The 24,322-nt window shown below is 42.4% G+C and overlaps 1 long non-coding RNA gene across 1 annotated transcript in view; it reads right to left on the bottom strand.

Annotated features, from left to right (window-relative positions):
* The window catches only part of LOC125295024, a 42,465-nt gene extending 23,073 nt beyond the window's left edge, over nucleotides 1–19,392 (bottom strand). Inside the window, exons 1-2 of the long non-coding RNA XR_007193620.1 lie at nucleotides 18,961–19,392; nucleotides 5,878–5,968 (exon numbers count right to left, since the gene is read on the bottom strand). This is a non-coding gene — a long non-coding RNA (uncharacterized LOC125295024). The remainder of the gene's footprint in view (nucleotides 1–5,877; nucleotides 5,969–18,960) is intronic.
* Nucleotides 19,393–24,322: the final 4,930 nt, after the last annotated feature.

Here is a 24,322-nt window from a genome sequence, read left to right as displayed (position 1 = left end):
TTCTATGCATGCTGACACACAGACATACAAAAAGCACAGCCCCACAAGGATGCACAAATTCTTATGTTTACCCATATGCACTGATGACAAATGGATCCACTACCACATCACACACACACACACACACACACACACACACACACACACACACACACACACACACACACACACACACACAGAGAGACACACACGCCCTTGCACCCCTGTGCTGTATGTGCTGACACCTTGGTGCACAACCTCACACACCTCACACTTGCATCCTGTCACATATACCCTATTTCTCATTCACACACACACACACACACACACACACACACACACACACACACACACACACACACACACACACACACACACACATACACCAACACAGATGCGCGACTCGCACCCAGGAAATTAACTTGACATTTTATGGAGACCGAAGACAAGGGGAGAAATATATCTAAAAAAACAGATGAGGAGGAGAGGATAGGGGGGGTGTGTGACAAAAAAAAAACAAAGGCACAGATAGCACATGCACGACGAAGCGCTCCTGAGCCGTGCAGCGCATTGGCAGGGATTTGTGGCGATCTGCAATGCAGACGGCGCACAACGGCCACAGAAAATGAGTTCGCCCTCCCCCTGCCCACCTTTCTCCTGAGACGCCGCCTGCCCGCACCAACTCCCTCTTTCTCTCTCTCGCTCTGTCTCTCTCTCTCTCTCTCTCCTCACATCAGATTCCATCCCTCACACTCACTGATCCCCCTCCCCCCCATCCGCCGCCTCCATTTTCATATATCCAGAATTCCGCTTGATATGAGGTGGGATAAATGAAATCAAATGGCCATGCTGTCATCTCACCTTGCCTGTCAGGCGGGCAGTAATTAAAAATACACAGCGCCAGCCCAGGTGGATCCCCTACGTCCATGCGCATGTATGCGAGCACATACACACACACACACACACACACACACACACACACACACACACACACACACACACACACACACACACACATTCACATTCATGCGCATGTATGCGGGCACACGCACACACACACACACACACACACACGCACACACACACACACACACACAAACATACACGCACACACACACACATTAGAACATTAGCTTGGCTGCAGACAGTGCAATTGTTTTACATAGTAATACAAATGTGACGCACAAACGTCATGCAATATCTGAGTAGTCCTTGTGTTACCATTGCTGCAATATTATTGCTGTTGTGAATGCGAGTGATGATGGGCAGCCAGACCGGAGGTGAGGACTGGGTTTTCTCCTTTCTGCATTGAATTTCACTGGGGCAGGGGCAGCACCGTCTACACAACCCCACACACACACACACACACACACACAACTCCACACACAAACACACATACACACACACACTCACGATTCTCACCTCATCCCCACGCCATTACGCATAAGAAAGGTGTGAATTAGCTCATCGTTTGAGACACACACTTTTAGTCCAACATTTCATACTCACATGCACTTGCTTACTGACACACACACAAACACAGAGAGAGAGAGAGAGAGAGAGAGAGAGAGAGAGAGAGAGAGAGAGAGAGACCAAAGCAGTGTCTTAGTGCATCCCTCTATTAGACATGCAGGAATGTTAACATCATTATGCATTATTGTAAGTGTCTGTCTGCGCCTTTGGCACCCCGGTCCCGCTCACCATATTGTGTCTGAGAAGAGGCCCAGATGTGTGTGTGTGAGAGAGAGAGGCACACATACACACACACACACATATGCACACACACAAATGCATCATTGTGTGCGCTGTCTGAAGGGGGAGAGGGCATTATTTTAACCGCTTTTCATGTGCTGGACTACTCACATCACCATGCTTTGTGCAAATGGCGGAAGGACACACTCAACAAAACCGCAAACACACATGAATATACGTCTGCAAACGCATGTATGCTCTCAGATTTCTTGCATCATGTCATGCCTTGCCAATGTAAGCGTGAATATGAAGAAAAAAGAGCTCATATTATGGAAATGGATATTGACGATTACAAGTGTTTCTTAACCCCACACACACACACACACACACACACACACGCACACACTAACACACACACACACACACACACACACACACACACTTGTTTTATCATTTTACAATTTGTGATAATAAAAGCTACAGTGAATATTATGTGTAAATGGCACTCAATGTCCCTTTGTCCTCTATGTGCTCTATGTGATATTCAGATATAAATCAAAAGGAAGTTCATTTCAAATGACTTACAAAATAACATGGGTCAATAGTGATGCCCCCCACACACACACACACACACACACACACACACACACACACACACACACGCACACACACACACACACACAGACACACACACACACACACACATACACACACAGAGAGAAACACACCAGCACCATGCTTTTAATCTAATAATATTGAAAGAAAAAATGGTGGTGTTTTCCATAATTCTGGTGAGGTGGGGTTTACTCACCAAACTCTGTATTAACTCCACCCACCCCCTTCTAGTGTGAGGAACTGAGAAAATCCATTAACACTCAAGAAAATGTCACATTTATTTTAATAAGGCTGTTCACCGTCTGGGTTATTTTGCAGGAACTTGACTACCAGTAACAAAGCCTTCAGGACTATGTTTGTGTGTGTATGTATGCATATATTTCTGGATATCAATGTCTGTATATATCCGCATATATTTTTGCATATTCAGAGGCAGTCCCTCCACCCAAAGCTGCATGTCTAGACACGATGCTGATTGTTTGGGCCCGTGGGCTGGACCTCTCTCCCTCCTTTGTATGATAGGATGCACAGTAGCATGCAAGGCAGTAAGCAGGAGGCATGCGAAATGAAAACGCCACCGCCGCCGCTGTTTTACATCAGAACGAGGCTGAGGAGCCAGGATGAAAAAGTCTGTCAACGCAGATCACCTAAACTCTGCGTGATATTCCAAACGACGACGATGGCGGAGAGCGTCTGCTTTAGACTTTAACTGTGGTTGTTGCAACACGTTTCAACACAAGTTAAATTCCACTATTCAAATACATATTTCACCTTTGTGACAAAAAAAATCAAATAAATTCGTACATGCACGTTTGTATTGTACTAAACAAAGACATTTGGATATGCCTGTAACTGACTAGGCTCGATTCAGCATCCTTCTGAGGATAAACCTTTAATTCTCTAATTGGTCTGCCTCTGCCCCCCCCCCCCCTCCTCGCACCCAATCATATTGCTTTCTCCACCCCTCTCACCAATCCCCTGCCATTGCCGTTCCTCATTTGCATGCATTTGCATGGCGTTACTGTGTGCTGAGCCTTTGTTCACCATGTAACATGCTGATGCGGGTTAACCACACACGGCACAGTACAGAGACACACCCCTCAGCAGCAAGCCATATATTTTGCATCACAGCGCCATATTTAATTATCATTTCTCATCAGAATTTGCACACTTCCATTATCGTTATACTGTTACATATATATATATATATATATATATATATATATATATATATAATATATATATATATTCTATTGTGAAGAAAAAGAGGAGGTGATATAGAAATAGCTCCCAAAAAGGTGAATCCCAGTAGCAAGTCTGGAGACCTTTCTGCTCAGCAACAGAAGGAAGCTAGGGCAATGTTGCTGCCGCAGATATAGCAGGGCTGAGACCGCATCCGAGCATGAAATACAAAATTACGAGTCAGATATGAAATATTAATATTACAGATAGGAATATAAATCATTTAAATGAAACACTACCACACATATAGAAAAATATGCAAGAAATGCTGTTTGTTTTTTCACACATACACAATTAACAGGAATCATTCACCAACGCCTATTTGAAAACCGTGGGTGAAACTGTAAAACTGACTTCCTCAATTATCAGTAATCATGTGTCTAGTAGGCTGCTAATTTATACATCACAATGACATCTAAAAATGTATACTGAAATCACTGTCACTTTATGATGCCTTAGCTTGGTTGAACATTCTGGTTAGATGTGGAATCAGCAGTTATTTGTTACAGTACACATTGAGTGCAAATTACACAAAATGAGGTTGATTTGGAGACAATGTGTAAATTGGCAGAGAGAGGCAGCACTATGATAATGCAAACAAGGAACATGCTAAATCTGCATTAGCTACTTTGAGCTAGGCTAATCCTACTAATATAGTAAGTGGGATAGCAACACGTAGATGGCATGTAGTCTCTCTCTCTCTCTCTCTCTGTTTTTCTGTATATGTACTGGTTGGAGGGTAGGTGTGTCTGTTTGACCTTTGTAAAAGAAGTGTATTACTTTGAGCAAATTTCAAAAACCAATTTCATTTTTCTTATGATCTCAACATACCAAATGATACTGATAACCCTGCCTGTACAATTCATCTCATGATTTTAATATTTGTGTGCATTTCTCTTGATGATTAGCTTGTTTTGCTCGACATACTTTGGTGATGGTGTGTTGAAAGCCAACAAGTCAAATCTTTACTGAATTATTAAGTCCATCTGGGGTCTCAGATAAAAGAAACTGTCCTCTAAAACTTACATATCCAGCCTCATTTTAAAGAAGATATCAGTTTCATTTAAGAATTAAATGCCATCACCCTTGTAAGCAGGGGTGCAGCAAGGCAGGGGAAAGTTAGAAAATTCCAAGGGCCTTACACTGACAGGGGCTCTCATAAAATATAATGACCATCATTCTTATTATTGGATTTTATATTCTTTCATTGGGCCAAAAATATCTGGCGGCATCCCTGCTTGTACGGTCAAAAATGATTTACAATAGAGCTTCAAACAGAACACACAAATATTTTTCTACCTGTCTGTAGTGGAAACTAAGGAACTAAATCTATATTTCCAATCAGAGAAGAAAGAAATTCTCGTCAAAGCCTCATTTGTTACTTCTCTTAGATGTGAGTATTACAATTTCTGCTGACCTACCGATTAAACACTCCATCAACAGCGGCAGCAATTAACAACGCTGAGCTCTTTGCCAGTCAACACAGACCTCTATTGACTTCTACAAAGGCAGCTTAGCATTAACTAATAGGGCAGTTAACATCAAATGAATCCATACCTCAGCCTAACATTAAGCGAAATTACATGCTAGTTGCTTGCGTGCTCTTGTTGCAGTAATGGAATAGAAAAGAGGGGAAACCTAACCATTTCAGATAACTTCGGGAATTGGCCATTTAGTTTAAATCGAGGGGAAAGAGCACACAAAAGACATTTTTTTTTTTACAAATGCAAATAGATTTACTGCTGACTACAAAGCCACGTACTAAACGAATCAGCAGACTGTCTAAAGCACATGCACATGCAATTTCCCCAGAAATTAACATCCTGTCAATCAAGTCAACAACAATTACACTGACTGGGTGAATCTAAAGGTCATGCTGCACATCATTTTCTGTGCCAGCTGCTAACAAACTATTCGTGGATATAAATATGGAGTCCTTCACATCATTTTTGCTTCTTTGCCTGGGGCATTCTGGGATTTTGGGATGGACTATAAGAGGAATGCAACACTCTGTGACATTAATGCAGAGGCCACCCACCACTACAGCAGTGTGTCCTCTGAGTTGGGCTGACTCCTAACTAATTACACTTTGTGACCTACACATCTCAATTGTGTGTTTCATAACCCCAAATATGTATCTGAACGCACAGACACAGAAGCACAGACAGACACACACACACACACACACACACACACACACACACACACACACACACACACACACACACACACACAAACACACACACACACACACACACAAACAGCACCTTATATGTATACAGTGTGCAACTCTTCATCATAATTATGACATTCACAGGAGACATAGTAGCATTTTTAACCTTAACTCACCTTGGGTAGCTTTTCTCTATTGAGGATGAATTTCAAGGAGGTCCATGAATTTCAAGGATGTCTGTGAATTCTCTTCATATTTTCCCACTTCCTGAAACACACATGAGAAAAGGCAAAGGATATTAATTTGATATTTCTTTGCCTTGAATATTTATAGGTATGTGGTGCAAAGACCATTCCTTCCTGATGTTTTGCTATATCTGGACACGTTTGTTGAGCAAGACCATTCCTCACATAACTGCATAGACACTGTAAGAGAGACTTACAGTCATGCAAGAAACAACAAAGTAATCGACTGATTTTCACACATCCAAAAGAATATATTTAAGCCTTGGTCTACACAAACTGACTTTTGGATGTATGTCATCTTGGCCAACATTCCCTAGAGCAACACAGCTGAGCACATGTGCCAAGAAAAAAAAATATATCTTTCAGGACTCCAGTGGCACACAGACACACACACATACAAAGAGAGAGAGAGAGAGAGAGAGAGAAAGAGAGAGACAAAAGCACATAGATATATCCATGACTGTAAATGCATACTCTCAGTCACTCCTTCTGTCTCCTTCAGTCAGAGTGTGCTACACCAAAGAACTGTTTCATGTGATGGTTTGGTATGAAGGTCCTCTGCTGAATTTTGATGCCTCTTTTGGAACTAAGGTGAGAGATAGGACAGACGCCAAGCCTCTGCTTTGAGGCATTACATGATGGCGACACAACCTCGTCACGACTTGGCAAAACAATGTAGGGGTCCTGACACAGGCTAACCTTTCAACCCATTGTCTAGTACCATTTCAATCCAATTGGATGACACAAAGACAAAGAAAATTGCTAAATGACCGTGTCTAACAGGTTAGCATGATTAGTAGGTTAGCAGGCTAGTGAGAGAGATAGTGACGATGGAGATGAAAATTGATTTTTGCAGAAGGGCAGCTAGAGCGGGCTGTGAGGCTCATCACAGGGTGTTATCTTTACTCGCTCCCCACCTATCACGCGTCCCGCGCCTGACGAGCACTTCCTGACAGATGTCAGGGGGGAGACTGACGCCTGTCAGTTCTCATTAAGGCCACGACGCCGGTGGTGTTGCAGGCACTACGGCGCCCTGGTTACATACAGACCGCCTGGGCCCAACGCTCCCACCAGCAGCCCCCTTCTCTGACGCACCTAACCAGGACTTCTCTTCTTGATGGGGCCCCTCCTCCAGCCCACCCTCCACGGGAGTCGACTCGAGACCTCTCACCGTGTCTGAACCTCTCGAGGCTTCTTGGAGGGGCTTTGGCGAGAGCCTCGAGTGTTACTTGAAAGTGTCCAAAGTCTGACAGAAAATAAACTGTCTCATTCGCTTTTCTCACTAATCTGTGACTGTGAGAGACAGCAAAATGGGATTGTAGAGGTCTCTGAACAGGGTGGTTTGATAATTAGAGGCAAGGAGGTGGACTTCAGGGGGAGTGGATAAGAACACGGTTTGGAAGCAGTACTCTCCATCTTGTGTTGTGGTGGGACATGACAGCACAATAGTTTTGTACTATCTCACCTACACACATAAAAAAAATACACATCCCAATATGTTTTAGATGTAAAGACAATTTGAAGTTAGTATACAAATAAGTATAACAAAAACAAAAGTCAAAGACTGACAAAGGGACATAATATCAAAATGGATAGGTTTTAGTGATCTATTTACATTATCAGAAGAGAGACGAGGGAATATGGCCCAGCTAAATCAAGACACGATGGTGGATGTGACAATAGAAACAATGATGGACACCACACAAGGGAGGATGGTGCACCTTCCGAATTCTCTGACAAGCTTTTTTTTTCTGGTGGAATTTATGTAGGGAGAGGAAAAGAAACATGACATTTCTGCTCTTGAGTCGAGATCTGTGAGATATTTCCGTCTTCTTAGCCATGCTGGATGAGGGAAGGCACTGGAGAAGCAAGGGGACTAATGGCAGAGGATCTGAAAAGAGGGGGACGGGAAGCATGCCTGGTGCTGTCAGAGATAATCCTAGTTCTCGTCTAGCATGTGTGTGTGTGTGTGTGTGTGTGGGTGTGTGTGTGTGTGAACGTGAACATAGCCTGTAGCGTGGGTTCAGGCTAACCCTGTTCCATTTTCCCCCTGAAAAGGAGGCTTTGAAGCCACCCCATCCTCTCTGGACCCACACACACACACACGCACACACATGCACACACACACTTTGCCAATTGAACAGATTGTGAGGGGCTCATACGTGTCAAGAAAGATACGATAAAGCTTATGAAATAAACAGGTTCACATTCAGATTAGCACACAGGCGTGCTAAATCAGAGAGAAGGCATTTAGCGATGTGCTGAACTGTGACACTTTGTAATTAAAAAACATAAATGCTAGCTCCTTTTTTTTCAGATGAACCAATAAAAGCAGAGCCAGCATAATACCAATAATGGGCCACTGTGTGGGAGGTTGTTACCGATGATGTGTATGTGTGTGTGTGTGTACGTGTGTGTGTGTGTGTGTACATGTATATTTGTCTTGCATGTCTACCAACTGGCATTCCTATTGTTTCCTCATCTTTTTCGACAGAACCGCTGCCTGTCTAATCATGGTGTGCATATTTTTTAGCAACATAACCTAAATGCAATGACATCCACCCAAATGTGTCTGTGTGTCCGTATACATCCACAAGCCCAGCCCACAGCACACTTCAACATTACACTGCAGTGCACTGCAAGTGATGTCGCCCATTGAATAACGCAGCATCCAGATGCAGCTTCCACAGTCAACCCAATCAGTGGGAGTCCATGTAGCCTTTCAGAGCAGTGGCCATACCCCACTGACTCCCACCCACCCGTGATGCCCATGCCTGCCCTGCCCACCCTGGACTCAACGTGGGCCTCACACAATCTCTGGCTCAAAGTGACCACCACTGCAGACAGGTAGACTGAGAGAGGGCTACTTCAGAGCAGAGAGAGGGCTGTTCTCCACCACCCTACCTGGGCCCATGAACTTTGTCTGGAATTATTCACCTTTCGATTTTATGATACGATATCATAAATCATACGATATCATACGATAATATAGCAGAGGTAGAGGAGTTGTACTGTAAAGCAATTTCAGGCCAACAGACAAATGATATATGAATATAGTTAAGAAAATAGCATCTATTCAATTATCAATTGTCTGTGATATGTGATATATATGATATGTCTTCATCTATGCTTTGCTGTATAAAAATGTGTTTGTGGCATATGCTTGTATTTCTGGAGGCCTCTGTAGTGTGTCTGTAGTGTGTGTGTGTGTGTATATATGTGTGCGTCCATGTCCTTGTGTGTGTGTGTGTGTGTGTGTGTGTGTGTGTGTGTACAGGCTGGCACATCTGAAATCATTTCCCCCCTCCCCTCTCCTGCTCGCCTCAGCTCTACTGTGAGGATCCACGGGATGAAAGCAAATGCAAATTGGGGGTGTCGTACAGTGGGGGCCCCCCTCCTAAGCAGGCCACCTTTGAAATAATTAAGACACTGGAGTGGAGGTGCCCCGGGGTAGCGCCGAGATCTCTGCCTGCTTTTAACGCCACCAGGCCAGGGCTGCCCACAGGAGTCCTGAGCAGAAGGGCCATGGTAACATGGGGAAGGGGGTGTTGGAGGGGTGGGGATGGCATGGGCAGAGAGGCTCGAGTAGATTGTGCAAGCAAATTCACTGTACGGTATTAAAGTCACATTTGAATGTGTACAGTTTGCAACACAAAGGTTTGCTGCAGTGATATTAAAGAAGCTGAAAAAAAAAACACAAGCCCAAAACAGGTGAAATGGAATAGGACCCCATTTTGTCTCATTTAATTTGAAAGCCGTGTTTATACCTGCTATTCTGATCATAGTTCACAATGAAAGCCTGCCCTCAAAGCACTTCGATCCGGTTTGATATGACATCTGATTTTTGATGGTAATTGTTTCACCGCTGATTAGAGCACGTGGTTAGCGGCCAGAAAATGAACAATATGCGCGACGGCGGCTAAGTGCACTGGCTGGCGCCATATTCTGGTGCCGTGCTGGCGAATGGCGACTCAGAAAATTTGCGGCGCTCATTTTTGATGCAAACTATATGTGAATCCGAGCTGTATGGATGGGAGAATACAAGAATCATAACCGTGGTTAGATAAGGCAAACGTGTTGGCTGGGATAAGCACAGCAAAGCGAGCCTTCCAGCCAATCACATAGGTGACAGTAATCAGGAGGTGGGTGGAGTACTGACTGAATTAATGCATGCAAATCAGATGGTTGCCATGCACGGTTAGTGGCACAGCTAATTTAACAATCGCCGTTTGCATTTTTTTCCGTTTTTTTTCTTCCCCCCCTTTTTTTTTGGCGCGCGCCCCTGACTCCCGGCATCGCCAAGCCCGGGCTCGGTGTGCCAGCGGACATTTTAGGTTTACCCTGCTCCACGCACGCTCTCCACTGCGAGGCCCTTTAAGATGGTGGCACCTTTGCAATCGCTGCTCCAGCCATCCAGCCTAGCCCAGGCAGCTGAGGGGGCTCCTCCCCTGCCCCAGGTCCTCGCATAGACACCGGGCAGATCTGGGGGGGTGCCAACATGCTGCCCTACCCCCACCATCAATTTTTAATCCACCACCACCCCCATCCCCTGTTTCCCTTTGCCTACTTTCTAATAAGGATATTAACCGAAAGACACTAACCCCCCGACCACCACCACCACCGCATATATGCATGAGTCCGCGCTCATCAAATTTGCATAAAACAGTCGGATTCTAATGTAACAACGGTGACACGCAGAGCTTCCTGATCTACATGCAGCATTATTGTTGCGAGTGACAGCCGTTGCATTTAAATCATTTAATTGTGCCGCAGAATAAAAACAAAAAATTATATATTAAAAAAACGACAGTATAATCTTAGGCAAACGCTGACCAAGATTAGAACAGGAAGCTCCAGTTATATGGCAGAGTTCTAACACTGTGTTTATATTTCAATGAAACTTGATGGAAGATAGAAATGAAAGCTTTTGAATATGCTCAGCCACGTGGAGTCACAAAAAATCTATTTTACATGCCCAGGTGTGCTTCCATAAATAGAAGTGATTGCTCTTAATAGTTTCTTGACAGCACATCTCCCTACGAGCAGCTCAAAGAGCTCCAAGATGCCTTGCCTTCACAGAGAAAAATACAAGAATACAGTTAAATAAAATTAAAAAGAATAAGAATAAGAATAAAAAAAAATGAAGGTGAATTTTTGGCAAAAGAAGATAGTGCTGGATGTGTTTTTATTTTTATGTAATTAATACAATTAAATAATTCATTGCCGTGAGAATGTATTATTTAGACTCTTTCATCTCATGGGTTCGAAGAGGATTTCCAGTGCAATTACACTGATTTATTTATAGCGGGGACATTTGCATAATATAAAAAGGCAGCGGACCACATGGAAATCTAAAGAGACAGTGCACAAGCTAGCCCTAGCGAAACAGACATTATTAATGAATGCACAGATCTCTGCTAATGCACGGCCCTGTACTGAGGGCTGAGCAGAGCTGCCTCTGTATCTCGCAGCTCCATGTAAGTGTGTATGTTTTGTAAGCCTTGGCAAAGCTAGGCGACGGAGACTGTGCAAAGGACATGTTTTTCACAAAGAACATAGGTGTTTTTGATAGCATTACAACATGTGGATGTGGATGAGGGGGAAGGGTACAAAAGGCTTCGTGCTTAAATGCTTAAGCAATAAGGCAATCTGCAAATGCAGATACATTACTTATCATTGACACTGAGGCACATATAAATATTATTTTCTCCTACTGGCTATTATTAATTCCTTTGATACACAAAATCACACAAAGGAAAGTGGATGTCAAACCAAAACAGAGAGCATATCAGAGGTACAGTTAGAATAGTTAACTGAACAAAAGCACAATTTGGCCAATCCTTACTAATCCATTATTCACTGCATTTCCAGCTGGCACATGAATGGTGAACTGCTACAGAAATGCTTGGGAGGCCATCACTTTAACATTAGGCTCGTACCAATGGTGCCCATCTGATACAGTGATCACAGAGAAATTAACGAGACTCACTAAATCTAAACAAACAGTATTGGGTATATATGTAAATGATGCCGCTCTAAGTGAGCTGCTGAGACAAAAACGATGGCCTTTGTCTGTAGACAACACACACATGAGCACGCACATATACATGTGCATGCCTGCCTACCGATATTCTCTCTTCCTTTCTCTATCCTACACACACACACACACACACACACACACACACACACACACACACACACACACTCACATACCCACTGACAGCTATAACAGCTATGCACACACACCCACACACACACACAAGACCTGTCCTGCTTCAGCATGCGCACTGTGAGCTCACCTCCTGTTACCATGGTGACACCAACCAACGGGAACCACGGGACACATGTGACAGGGACCTGGGCGAGCGGAGGCGGGCCCACAGAACTCACGCTTGCACACCCTGCCTGTTTAACAGCACAGCGCCATTCAAAGATGCCTTAAAAAAAAAACTCGCCAACAAAACCCCCCTACACAGGCATCAAACACACCGAACCTTCAGCACCGCTTCATAATTCCTCAGCAATATTCCACCAGCTAAACTATGAAAAATGGCACAGCACGCTGAATGTAGAGGGGGCACTGCAAAACTGGGGGCCATGCATGTCAGTGTCGCCTATGATACAGTATGACCCACTTTCACATCAAGACAATCAGTCAACCAGACCATATGCCATATTGTTACAAAATGAGCCTCAACATTAGCAACATAAAGAAAACTTGAAAAAGCTTGGCCTTTAAGCATTCATTTAGGTGCCGTATACAGTTGGTTGTCTGATAGAGTTTGGGGAGAATATGGCATTAAATATGTGTCTCTAAAGATTTCTGAGTAAACACACTCAACAAACACATACATACAGAGAGTGAAAGAGAAACACACAAACAAACAAACACACACACACACACACACACACACACACACAAACTACTGCAAATACCTTACTTAGACAATATAGACAATAGTACCTGAAAAATATCTTAATCATATAAATAGCCATAAGGAAATAATACACAACCATAAATATCCCTCTGTCGATATAACAATATATCCCTTTCTGCTATAATAAAACCAGCAGACCTATTCTGACGTTTAATGACACGTGTGCCATTAGACAAGCTAAGTAACATTCAGGCTAACCTTTCACTTTCGGCTTGCCTATAATGCAAAAGAGCCGTCATCACTGAGGATCTGCAACGGGTGGTATTCTATTGTGACAAGAATACTGCCAAATACATCTCTGAGATCCACATAGGCTCACTTCTAACTGGTGCAGAGGCCTAAGATTATTCCTGAGATGTTTTTGTGTGCTCCCATGACATGCTCTTATAGAGAAAACGCTGCCGTCAAAGGGATGTGACAGTGTTATAATGAAAGACTACTTCACTTATGATTTGCTGAAATTCTGGGTACAGTGCTCACCTAGCAACACCACGTTTCTGCATTAGACTGTAATGTCATGTCGGTTGGACGGACTGAGTTCGTGACCTCAGAGACAGACAGGGGGAGGTGTGCATCTGAAGCAGAGTGAGAGGGACATTTGGTGATCTACACATGCCACAGAACATATGAGAAATGCACATGCATGGTGCCAAATGCCAAAAAAAAATGGCCAGAAATATACGTTTTAAAAATAGCTTCAAACATGTTCACCACCATTTGTCCACATCGCTGCGCCATAAGGTTTTAATTGTTATGTGCAAAGACTATCGGATAAGACAACGTGTGTTCTCGCCAACTTCTATAAGCTGATCTATTTGTTGTGTATGTTTTTAGGACTAAATGCGGATACACACACAGGATAACTTAAACCTTTATATTGTGTGTTTCTCACAGTAGCCTTATTGTCTTGTCATTCAGCTGAAGAATCCCGACTTAATTCAATTATTAAGTTCTTAACACGGCACTGACATTTCAGCGTGGCCTCAGTCCAGAAGACAATACCTCTATTCATTGCACCAGACGAGCATTTCAATTGACAATGAATCTTCGTTATTCGCTGCTTGACCATATTGTGTTCTCACGTTGTTCTCGAAGGCAGATTATAATTGTGGGTGATATGTCCTTCTAAATATGGACATACAACAAGAAACACTTCATGGCCTGTCTGAAAATGCAAGCATTTCGTCGTCATAACTATTTCAGGTGCTGTTGCTACTGAATTCAACCCATGGCTGGATTTATAAGATCGAGTGACGTGGCCTTCCTCTGCGTTTGCAGTTGTCTTACTTTATTCTCATGACAAAGGCGCACAGCACAGTTTCATTCGAATTATCCTCTAGTTCAGGGACACACAATAATATTATGCATGTGGAAATTCTACCTTAAAGGCTTACAAAGCCCACACTGTCCACGTCAGAGCGAACAGGATACATTTCTGAAAATCGCTTGGTCTGATACACTATTACAAACAATAACGTTGTGCGTAATGTGGTCATAAAATGCGGTGTAGTTCATTGGATAGACTACAGTATTCATCGATTGCCTTATCTATACCGTTTCCAAGTATCTATTTAATTGCCACCTTGTTGTAAAAAGGAAATAAAGATAGGCCTATACAGGAGACATATTAAGCCTAATGATGTGTCCAGATCCCTATAGAATGTGTAGGCCACAAAACGAGGCCTGGGAAATATTATCCTTATTATTATCCTTATTATTACCCAGCCAAGATCACAGTAGTTTTTGGAACCATCAACAAACTTCACAAAGCAACACCATAGCTCTCTGTGCTACTGTAGGCCTAAAACGAACAAGCTAGTAGCCTAAATGACTCATTGTCTTCAAAACGTGGATTTCTAAATTGAACTACATTTTCAATAAAACATGTTTGCAAATGAATGACCGTTAAAATAAAATAAAAAATCTGAATTTTGATGGTATGAAAAATCAACCTATTGAAGTTAGACATCGCAGCCATCTTAAGTCTTACTGCAGTTGAACTTGAAGTCTGTTTATGTACTTGGTCTGAAAAGAAAGCCTCAACGCTCAAGTTCAAATACACGCGAGAGCATAATAGCGGTGATGTCATCTATTGACTGGGACTTTATTTCCAAGTAGGCTTACAGAGGCCATTTCTCTTAATTTACCAAAATTTCGCTCTAAATTCTTTTTTTGCCTTTTCCTTTTAAATATTGGCCTATATTGGCCTCCATATATTCTCTATGACTCGTACATTTTTCTACTACAAAGACACGACACGATGTGCATATTAAACGGCCTTATTGAAAGTTTGTGCATTCAGAGCCGTTGCTACTCCTATAGGGGACCGCGTCTGATGGCTATGGGAACCGCCGCCTCCTTTCTAAAGGGATGCAGATGAGTCGGGTGCACTTGACGTCTTTTCATGACCTGTGTCGCCCCCAGCCCCCCTCCCCCTGTCTGTCATATTGGGATTGGGCATGGCATTGCCACTTGCCCCCGAGCGTGGGAATGGGGGCGTCCAGTCGTTCACATCTCCTGCGCTCCGTTTAACGGAATCAATTAAGCAGGGCCGACCCCCATTCGCCCACCCTACTCCGTTTTTTGGCAGGTCTATATATGTCCTAATTATTTCTGTTTGGGATGCCACGGCGGTTTCCCGGATAGAGTCAATGATGCTTGAATTAAAAAAAAGAAAGAAAGAAAAGGAAAAAAGACAGACCCGTGGAAATTACTAAAAGTATTCAAAAGACATATATGGACACAAAAAGTTAAAGTCTAAAACACTGTGCGTGTGTGAGTGTGTGCATGGTACGTGGAAGAGATAGTTTCTTACAAGCCAGCCGGCAGAACCCTGAAAATGACTTGCTTATTTTTTTATATTTTGTAAATTAGTGTTCCTTTGGAGTACTTATCAATCAATATTTCCCACTTAGTCTCCTTGTAGATTTCAACTCTCAAATGCAGGAGCCATAAACGAGGTAAAAATTGTACAATTTTCATATGCACCTCATTATGCCTCCAAATAAAGTTTTCCAATCCAAAGATTCCGATGATCTTGGAAGTAGTTTTTACTTTCGGTTATCTAGCTTTATGACGACCAGCACACTCATACAGCTAGATAACCAAAGATAACAACCCACTTCCTACGTCTTCCACAGTATTCCGGGGCATGTCCTGTCATTTGCTTTCATCGCCACTCCTTATCGCTTTAAGGGATCCGTCTAGATGAAGTTAAATCTTTATCAAAGATCCTCCATGGGCTTCTCCATAGTTTCTTTTTTCCCATAGGACGTGCACTGGTAGATTGTTCACATAGTTTAATCATTAACCAGACTTTCTTTAAAAAAGAATCAAAACGAGACGTAATCCCACAGATGAAATCACAACCTCATGACATAAAACAGTAATGCTCAGAGTTGGACTGTGCAGTGCCAGTGGAGTAATGTGCAGTCATCCTTGCACAGGCCCTTATTAGCAATGCAAATGAACACATCTCACAAAAAGAGCTCCTTTGCCTCTATTAAATTGTGTCGGGAGCAATAGATATCCCACGCAAGCAGCGAAGAGCATGCACATAGGGGGGGATCCGACTCCTGAGAGAACAGCACCGGAATAACACAGCCACTTGTTTAGTTTCAGTGAAGAGAAGGTGTCTTTTGGCCAAAGGATGCCGGATTGCTCGCATGCACAAGTGACGGGTATCGGTAAGAGAGACGATGCGCCCAAAAGCTGCCTCGGAGGAGCAAACGAAGGTCGTGTTCTGCTGGGTCGCTGCTGCCAACGGTCTAGAAGGCGGAAAAAGGGCCATCTCTGACAGATTGGAGGGGAGGGGGGACGGGGAGGGGACGGACTTCCAGTACCGAAATCTGGACCAACCAGACGAGGTCAAAGGTCCCCTACCGCGGGATTGTGATGATGTAATTTGAAATCGCGTGGGCACGTTTCGGGACAATCTGCATACTGGAACCGCAATCTTTGCGTGCCTCTGTCGAACGCAGCTATAGCACGCGTAGCTCAGACCTCTCGCCAGCATTCGGTGAATCCACCGACTGAAAAGGACTAAGACGCAGAAGATAGCGGGAAATACTGCCTCTCGATTGTAAAATGTTACTTGCGCCTCTTGAGGGGATGGCTCTCGTTTCTAGACTGACAAAACGAAGTATGCTACTGGAGGAATGTCTATAAAGTCGTTTCTGGGATGGCTGAACAACGTCACGTCTGTATATTTCATCGCAGTCTGAATCGAGCAGCCAATACATTGCGGTAGCGTTGAACCTGGCCTGGTTTAGAGAAAAATACGGATATGATTCTTAATGTGAGTCAATGAAATGCGGTTTCCCCATAATTCTGATCCATTGTTTTATACCTGGGCTCTTTTAGATGCATGGAACTGTTGTTAACACCCAAGAATGTCGATGAATATATGGGTGTTTCTAAATCTAGATAGCGCGTTCATTAGCCTACTTGATAAAGCGATTGTGGTCTGTCAAAGGCCTACTGAGATAAATCGTATGATTGCACTGATTATTCCACAAATGTGATCCAAATTCAGACTACAGTATTTCGTGTGTGTGTGTGTAAGAGAGAGAGAGAGTGAGAGAGAGAGAGCTTGTATGCGCGCGAACCGCCGCTGAGGATGAACATGCCAATAAAATCACCTTGGTTATTTTAAAATGCGTGTCTCCAACTTAATTTCCCTCACACTCAACAAACACACTGTCCGAGTTCAAAAATGAGTGAATCTAAGGAATTATTTACACCGATGCCCTGCTGAACACCTCCTTATACCTGTGGGAGGGGCGACATCTAAACGCGCGATCGATGTGACAGTCCACAGGGATCTTTACCATGATATTAATCCAAATCAGTTAATCAATTAAATGTAACACTCTGTTGCTCCGACAGGTTGAGGCATTAAATAGGCTACACACACTATTTTCTGACTGCATTTTATTTGCCTTTTTTTAACTGCATCACACATGCCCTCAACCCCCTTTCTAATCTAACATCATTATTGCCACGTGCTCATAGAGCACATGAAAAGAACACACTTCCACACCGTGCTCATGCATCTATTTCAGAAGTTTTCGGTACCTCTCTAGTTTTTTCCATTCTCATTCTCCATTACAACATTACAACCTTCAAGAGGTTCCATATAAAGCGCAGGTGCACGAACCATGTCCAAGTTCAAGAGCAAGGCATTGTGAATTCATTTATCAAGATACAGACAAAGTATTGGACTGATAGAACATTTTGCATCTAAGGGACACTAAGGAGAACAGTGTATTGAACTGACAGAGTCAACGTGCGTGTGCTCTTATTGCAATATTACTGTCAGGTTGTTCACACTATGACCATAGGTCAACCGGTTGTACCTGACGACATTGTACATTAGCATTTGATGCACATGTTACGCCACAAAAGTATAGTTTAGAAGACACACACATAGAACTTACACATAGAAAAACAAACACAAATCAGTGCATAACAGAGTCAAAGCAGACACACTATTGTCATTCTCGACTTATCCCTATGCTCTTTCCCAGCGTAGCCTACCATATTTCAGTCGGTCGTCAGCTAAACCATTGGTCAGGTGCAACACTGACATGAGTAAACAAAATACCAAATATTTTGTTAAGTTGCTCGTTGTCTGTTAGAACCTCCCAAAGCTCACTGATATTTGATATTATATGAGGTATGAACACTAACTTGCAAGCACTCAATTACGACAACTTTGTTTGTTAAGTTTATCAAGCATCAAAACCAATTAGCACACCATCTTATTTTGTAACCAAAAGAAGAAAACTGCCGGGAAGCACAGTTACCTCTAGGATTGTTTCGTTTTTAATAGAAAAATGAAAACAAGTCATATCTTTGACCACGGCCTTCGTCGTTGCCAGCTAATAATGGTCGACATAAAGCCTACCTACTACGTAATTATTCTAACTGAAAAGGTCTCTAATCTATTTAAACTGTGTTAAAACAAACTCTTAAATTACAATTACTGTAAAAACGTTTGGGGTCAATCGTCTATCTAAATAGACATACCGAAGCAAAATCAGCAAAACCGAACAAGTCATTCTGAAGCACTTACGTTTCTGAATTGTTCATTCTCCAACATAACCCCTGTATTCATCCTGGAGGGTAACAATCTCCCATACGCAGTGTTGTTTAGACATCACTTCGTTTAAAATTGCCGCTTACTTAGTTCGTTACGCGTGCCTCAGTTGCACTGCTGTAAGCCGAAGCTTATCCCAAGCGCAGGAGAGAAGTGGGGAGAGTGAAGAGCCGGAGAGAGTGAAGAGGAGGGACAGAGGGAGGGAGAGAAGTTTCCCATAACCTATTTGTCCACGGCCCAAAATGGAAAAGTGCACTGTCGGGCTGAGAGAGTCGGCATGTTTTTTTTTCTTTTTTTTTCATTGGTTAGGGTGGGGGTGAGGGGGGTGCCTCTGGCCAGGGTATAGTCCATCCCTCTGTGTGAGAAAGGACGTGCTCTGAAATTCAAACAAGTCCGCCAGGTCTTTTGTTGGACTTGAACTGAGGGGCCATTGTTCCTCCACTGGCGTGGACTGGCCCCCCTTCCCAGAACAGGTTACGAATTGACCGCAGTAATGAATTTGCTCCCTGCGCTTTAAATATGTTTTGACTGACGGAACGTATTTGCTGCCTTGCAAATTTAAGGAGCACATCATTTACCACAATTTATAATGTCCAGACAGACTTTGCTAGGCAAAAAAAAAAAAAAAACACAAGTGTTCCCAAGTCAATAAGTGCGTAAATCCTGTTTTATTAGAACTATCAAAGGATAAGCTTTACAAGTCCCCTTCAGTACTACTCATCCGACACCTCTTTCTCTCTCTCTCTCTCTCTCTCTCTCTCTCTCTCTCTCACACACACACACACACACACACACACACACTCTTTCCTAAAATCAGTGAACTTCTCATGAAATTGAACATTTGTAATAGCCTACTCTGTTAGTTTTCACAGTTGCATTTCTAATGGGGGACAAAAAGAGACCAAGAGCTTTCAACGTTTTTACATCTAGTCTTTATGTTTTAATTTCCCCCTCTTATTGGCGGATGCCGTAGACTAGAAAGGATTCACGTTTCCATTTTGCAACGAGGTCACGTCTTATGACGTAGACAAGCATATCAGCTACGTGCGGCCATATTTAAATACATGAAGGAAATTAGTGCATCAAATATGCAAATCCCACTGTCTTTCACCAGTTGGAGTAATTTCCTCTTTCAGCTCCTTGCATTTAGATTTCGTTTCAGAAGAATGTGTTTTTATTTGTTTTTGTGTTTTTGTGATTCATCCAGCGTTTTTCAGTGCGCGTTCCAGGGACATGGAGAGAAGAAGCGGAGGCTTGCCAGGGAAATCGCTCGTGCATAATGAGACGCCCGCTCCGCCATCCTTGCAGCCCTGATGCAGTTGGTTCCACCGTGTATGTTATTTTGAATACTGATGCATATGTAAAAGGTATATTTGCATTTATTTTGCATTTGATGATTGCTCCGTAATGATCGACCAATTATGTAATTTGCGCTGTTGCAATGCGTTTGTCATCCGCTGGTTATTTCTAGGATCAAATGCTAGCAGTAACCAGGCATCTAAATACAAGATCAGTTAAATAATGTTGCACAGAATAAAATGATTGTTAGGCTACTACAATATTTCAAAGAGCAACACTGACTCTGATATATGGTATTATTTACCTAGGCCTGCTTCAAACACAGTATGTTAGTATCGTGTACAAACAGCAATGGAATAAACAAAGGCATTGCAGGAGACCAATTTAGAAAAGGGTGGGCTAATCTGTTTACCGAATTGCATACAAAACACATGTCAGGAGTGTCCATACATCCAAATGTAGAATAAGTAACCTGATATAAAATAATATATTGTCTAAATAGCTATGGATGTAACAACGTCTAGAATAGGGACAAAACGGAACCGTATCCAGGCAAAAACAAGTTGCACTAAACACAAGGTGGTCCTAGTAGGAAAATGGAGAACATTTGGATGTCTGTAAAAACACGCAATGCTCGGAATTCTCACATAACCATAGCATAGTCTCTTTCTCGCTCACTCTCTCTCAACACACACACACACACACACACACACGCACGCACGCACGCACACACACACACACACACACACACACACACACACACACACACAGGCATGCGCGTCTAATGAATGACATTTTTATTTGTATTGTAACATGCTGCAGAAAATGTGTGTGTAGCTTCTATAGCTTACAGAAAATGCCATCAAGCAAACTTACCACAAGACGGTTGACAGAGCCATAGGTGTGCCACGAATTTCCAGAAGAACTTTATTTGTGCTACCATCTGTAAGACTCACACACTTCCTATGAGTAGCTCCCTCCTCATTTCGTGAACCCTGCTCCTTGTCGTTTGGGTGATGTGCCACCCAATAGAAGTGGTCAGGCGATCGGACGAGAAAAAAAATACCCGGGAGAGCTAAAACACATTTGTGCCATGCCTACAAGTAGTTCGCTCGTAAAAAAAGTGCCAATGACATTCCGTAAATGTTGGCGAGAAGTGTGATAGATTTAAGAGATTCTCTTAAATATGAAACTGCACTTAGACACTTTATGTCATGTCCGCTTCCCTTTCCATCTCTTATGGCCTCAAGTTCTGAAATGCACATGCATGGTTTGTCACAAAGCAACAAGGCAGGACCAAGATTACCATAATAATGCATACTTACCAAGCACTAAAGGCAGAGCATCCCAACCGCATCCGACCCGTCCAAAGGAGGAACCAACTCGAATTTCAGCTCTCATTATGTTCCAGGTCACCTTACAGGGCAGATATGTGTACTGTTAAATATTTGTAGGGAAATAATAATAGGTCATCACACAATTTAACAGCATGCTACTAATTAAGATGAAATAGATCACCATTATGGGCCATGAAGTGATCATAGGCTACAACACAGTGTCATGATTTTAGTGTGTGGAGTTAATATATTAGCCAGAAATGAGCCATATTTGTCAATATTGTCGTGATTTCTTCTGTTGTAAGCACGGAACCACAACAACTACTAAGAAAGAAGTAGCCCTATTGTCATCTTCTGAGTAGGGTCTAAGTAGACGATATACCCAGATAATTGCGCGTGGAAGCAAGCGCAGGACATTGTTCAAAATCTGTCCACAATTGTCCTTAATTTCAGAAATATGTATGTATATAACACATGTATGTAATATTGTTTTTTTTTTACCAACAATTTCCCTTTTTTTCAATTTGTTTGACTGAATCTGTCATTTTTATTTTATCTCCCACGACATGATGATGAACTTAAGGTAAACTACAATAGGTGTATTTTTAAAATATTTTAGTAAAGCTAGTTATATCCAATGGAAATGCTCATTCCTGTATCGTGGGCAAATGCTTAGACATCTAACTGTTTCTTTTAAACACACGCTTTCGCCTGTGTGTATACACGTTGATATATCTTGAGCGATTGCGTGTAGGCCTACTTTATGGGCAAGGTATATTACTGTAATTAGGGTCACTTCATGCATTATATATACTACGACAGTTTGTAGATACATACTAATCTATACTGTAGCCTAGTCTGTCGTGGAATAATGTAGCCTTTTGTATAAGGTATTCCCTGTAGTCTTCGGGCACTAAGAAAGTTAGTGGGATAGGGATAGGATGCAGCAGAGAGAAATTAACACTAATTCATATAATTAGACTGCATGTGTCATGATTTTTCATCATATAAAATCTCAAAACATTGGTTCACCAATGGACACAATTTGGCATGGAAGTTTAAAATAACCCTTCATTGGCACACATTCCTTTGTAAAATGCATTACGAAATAGAATCAATAATTATTTATTTATAGTTATTTTCCCTGTCTTTTAATACTAGCGTAAGGCCTAGATCAAGTGAATGACGGCCTCCTTGGATTATTTTGAACGTTTGGCGTCACCTAGCGGTGAAAAAATAGAACACACACTGGTGCGCGGGCGGGAGCGCACACACGACACACACACACACACACTAGACGTATTTTACTCAACGCATTTAGGCTTTCTGTTATCGTATGTATTATTTGTTAAACCATTGTTTTGTTCCGTACGCCGTAGCCTGTGACCAACCTCTTCGCATATTGTAAAGTAGGCTAGTCTAAAGCCTAGTTACTATTTTACTAGGCCTTATTATACCACGTGTATATCTGGCATATCAAATGTGTAGGATTATGTTTTGTTTTTAAGGCCACTTAAATCGTATGATGTCGATAGGCTTTAATTATTTACTGTCCATTGCAGCCTATACCTACATGATACCCTATATCCCTATAATGCCACACATTATAGGGGGCATAAGCTATAAACTATGAAGTGGGAAACGGTTTATATTAGACTCTCTCAAATGGACTCAATGAAAAATATGCAAGTGTGGACAATCGCAGCACAAGACACACGCACATGTAGCCTACAAACCCCTATGTCTGTCACACATACATGCATACACAGACATCTCTCTCTCTCTCTCTCTCTCTCTCTCTCTCTCTCTCTCTCTCTCACACACACACACACACAAACACACACGTACAAACGCACGCACGCAATCACTGAAACGCTCTCTATCTCTCTCTCTCTCTCTCTCTCTCTCTCTCTCTCTCTTTCTCTCTCTCTCACACACACACACACACACACACACACACACACACACCGTGTAAGGTCTGTCGAACAATAGATAATTAATGGCAGGTTGATATATGCACGCGCGCTTGTAGGCTACATTCTCCTATTACACCAGGCATGTCTTTTGGATTGTGAAGTGAAGGTTATGCTCCTCTATTTTCATTTTCATGTTCAGTTTTAACTCCACAGAGTAGCCTAAACGATGCAGCAGGTAGTCTTTTTGATAGCCTAAATTCTGTCATTTGTCTGTTTCGAGCTGATCGTAGGCTATGGCCTTGACACAGCTTTTGGTTGGCTATAGATTTTGGTGTAACTTTCAACTTTAAAATTGCGTTTTACGCTTTTCACTGATTGTTTTAATTGGCATAGCCGATGCCTATCACATAATATATCATGTTATTCCTCAAAAAGATTTGAGAGTGAACAGAAATTCATTATAATCATCATCATCGTCGCCATCATCATCACCATTAACAACAGCAACATATACTAGGAATAATAATAATAATAATAATAATAATAATAATAATAATAATAATGATAATAATGATCAGTTTTGCTTTTGCCCATTCTTTCGAATTCTCCGCTAACTCCACTACCCATAACCACCATATCAGGTCCGGTCTTTCATGCCCGGTTCTGAAAATCAAAGGACTGAACAGTGACCTGTACAGGACATCGCATTCACCTTTTCTTTGCGGAAGAATGTGGCACTGCGATTAGCCTAATGTAAAGCTGGGAACACCACCATCAAAGAACCTG

The sequence above is a fragment of the Alosa alosa genome, chromosome 5, assembly GCF_017589495.1.
Source record: "Alosa alosa isolate M-15738 ecotype Scorff River chromosome 5, AALO_Geno_1.1, whole genome shotgun sequence".
Lineage (NCBI taxonomy): Eukaryota > Metazoa > Chordata > Actinopteri > Clupeiformes > Clupeidae > Alosa > Alosa alosa.
The sequence above is the reverse complement of the archived record's forward strand: the minus strand, read 5'-3'. Positions and strand labels throughout refer to the sequence as shown.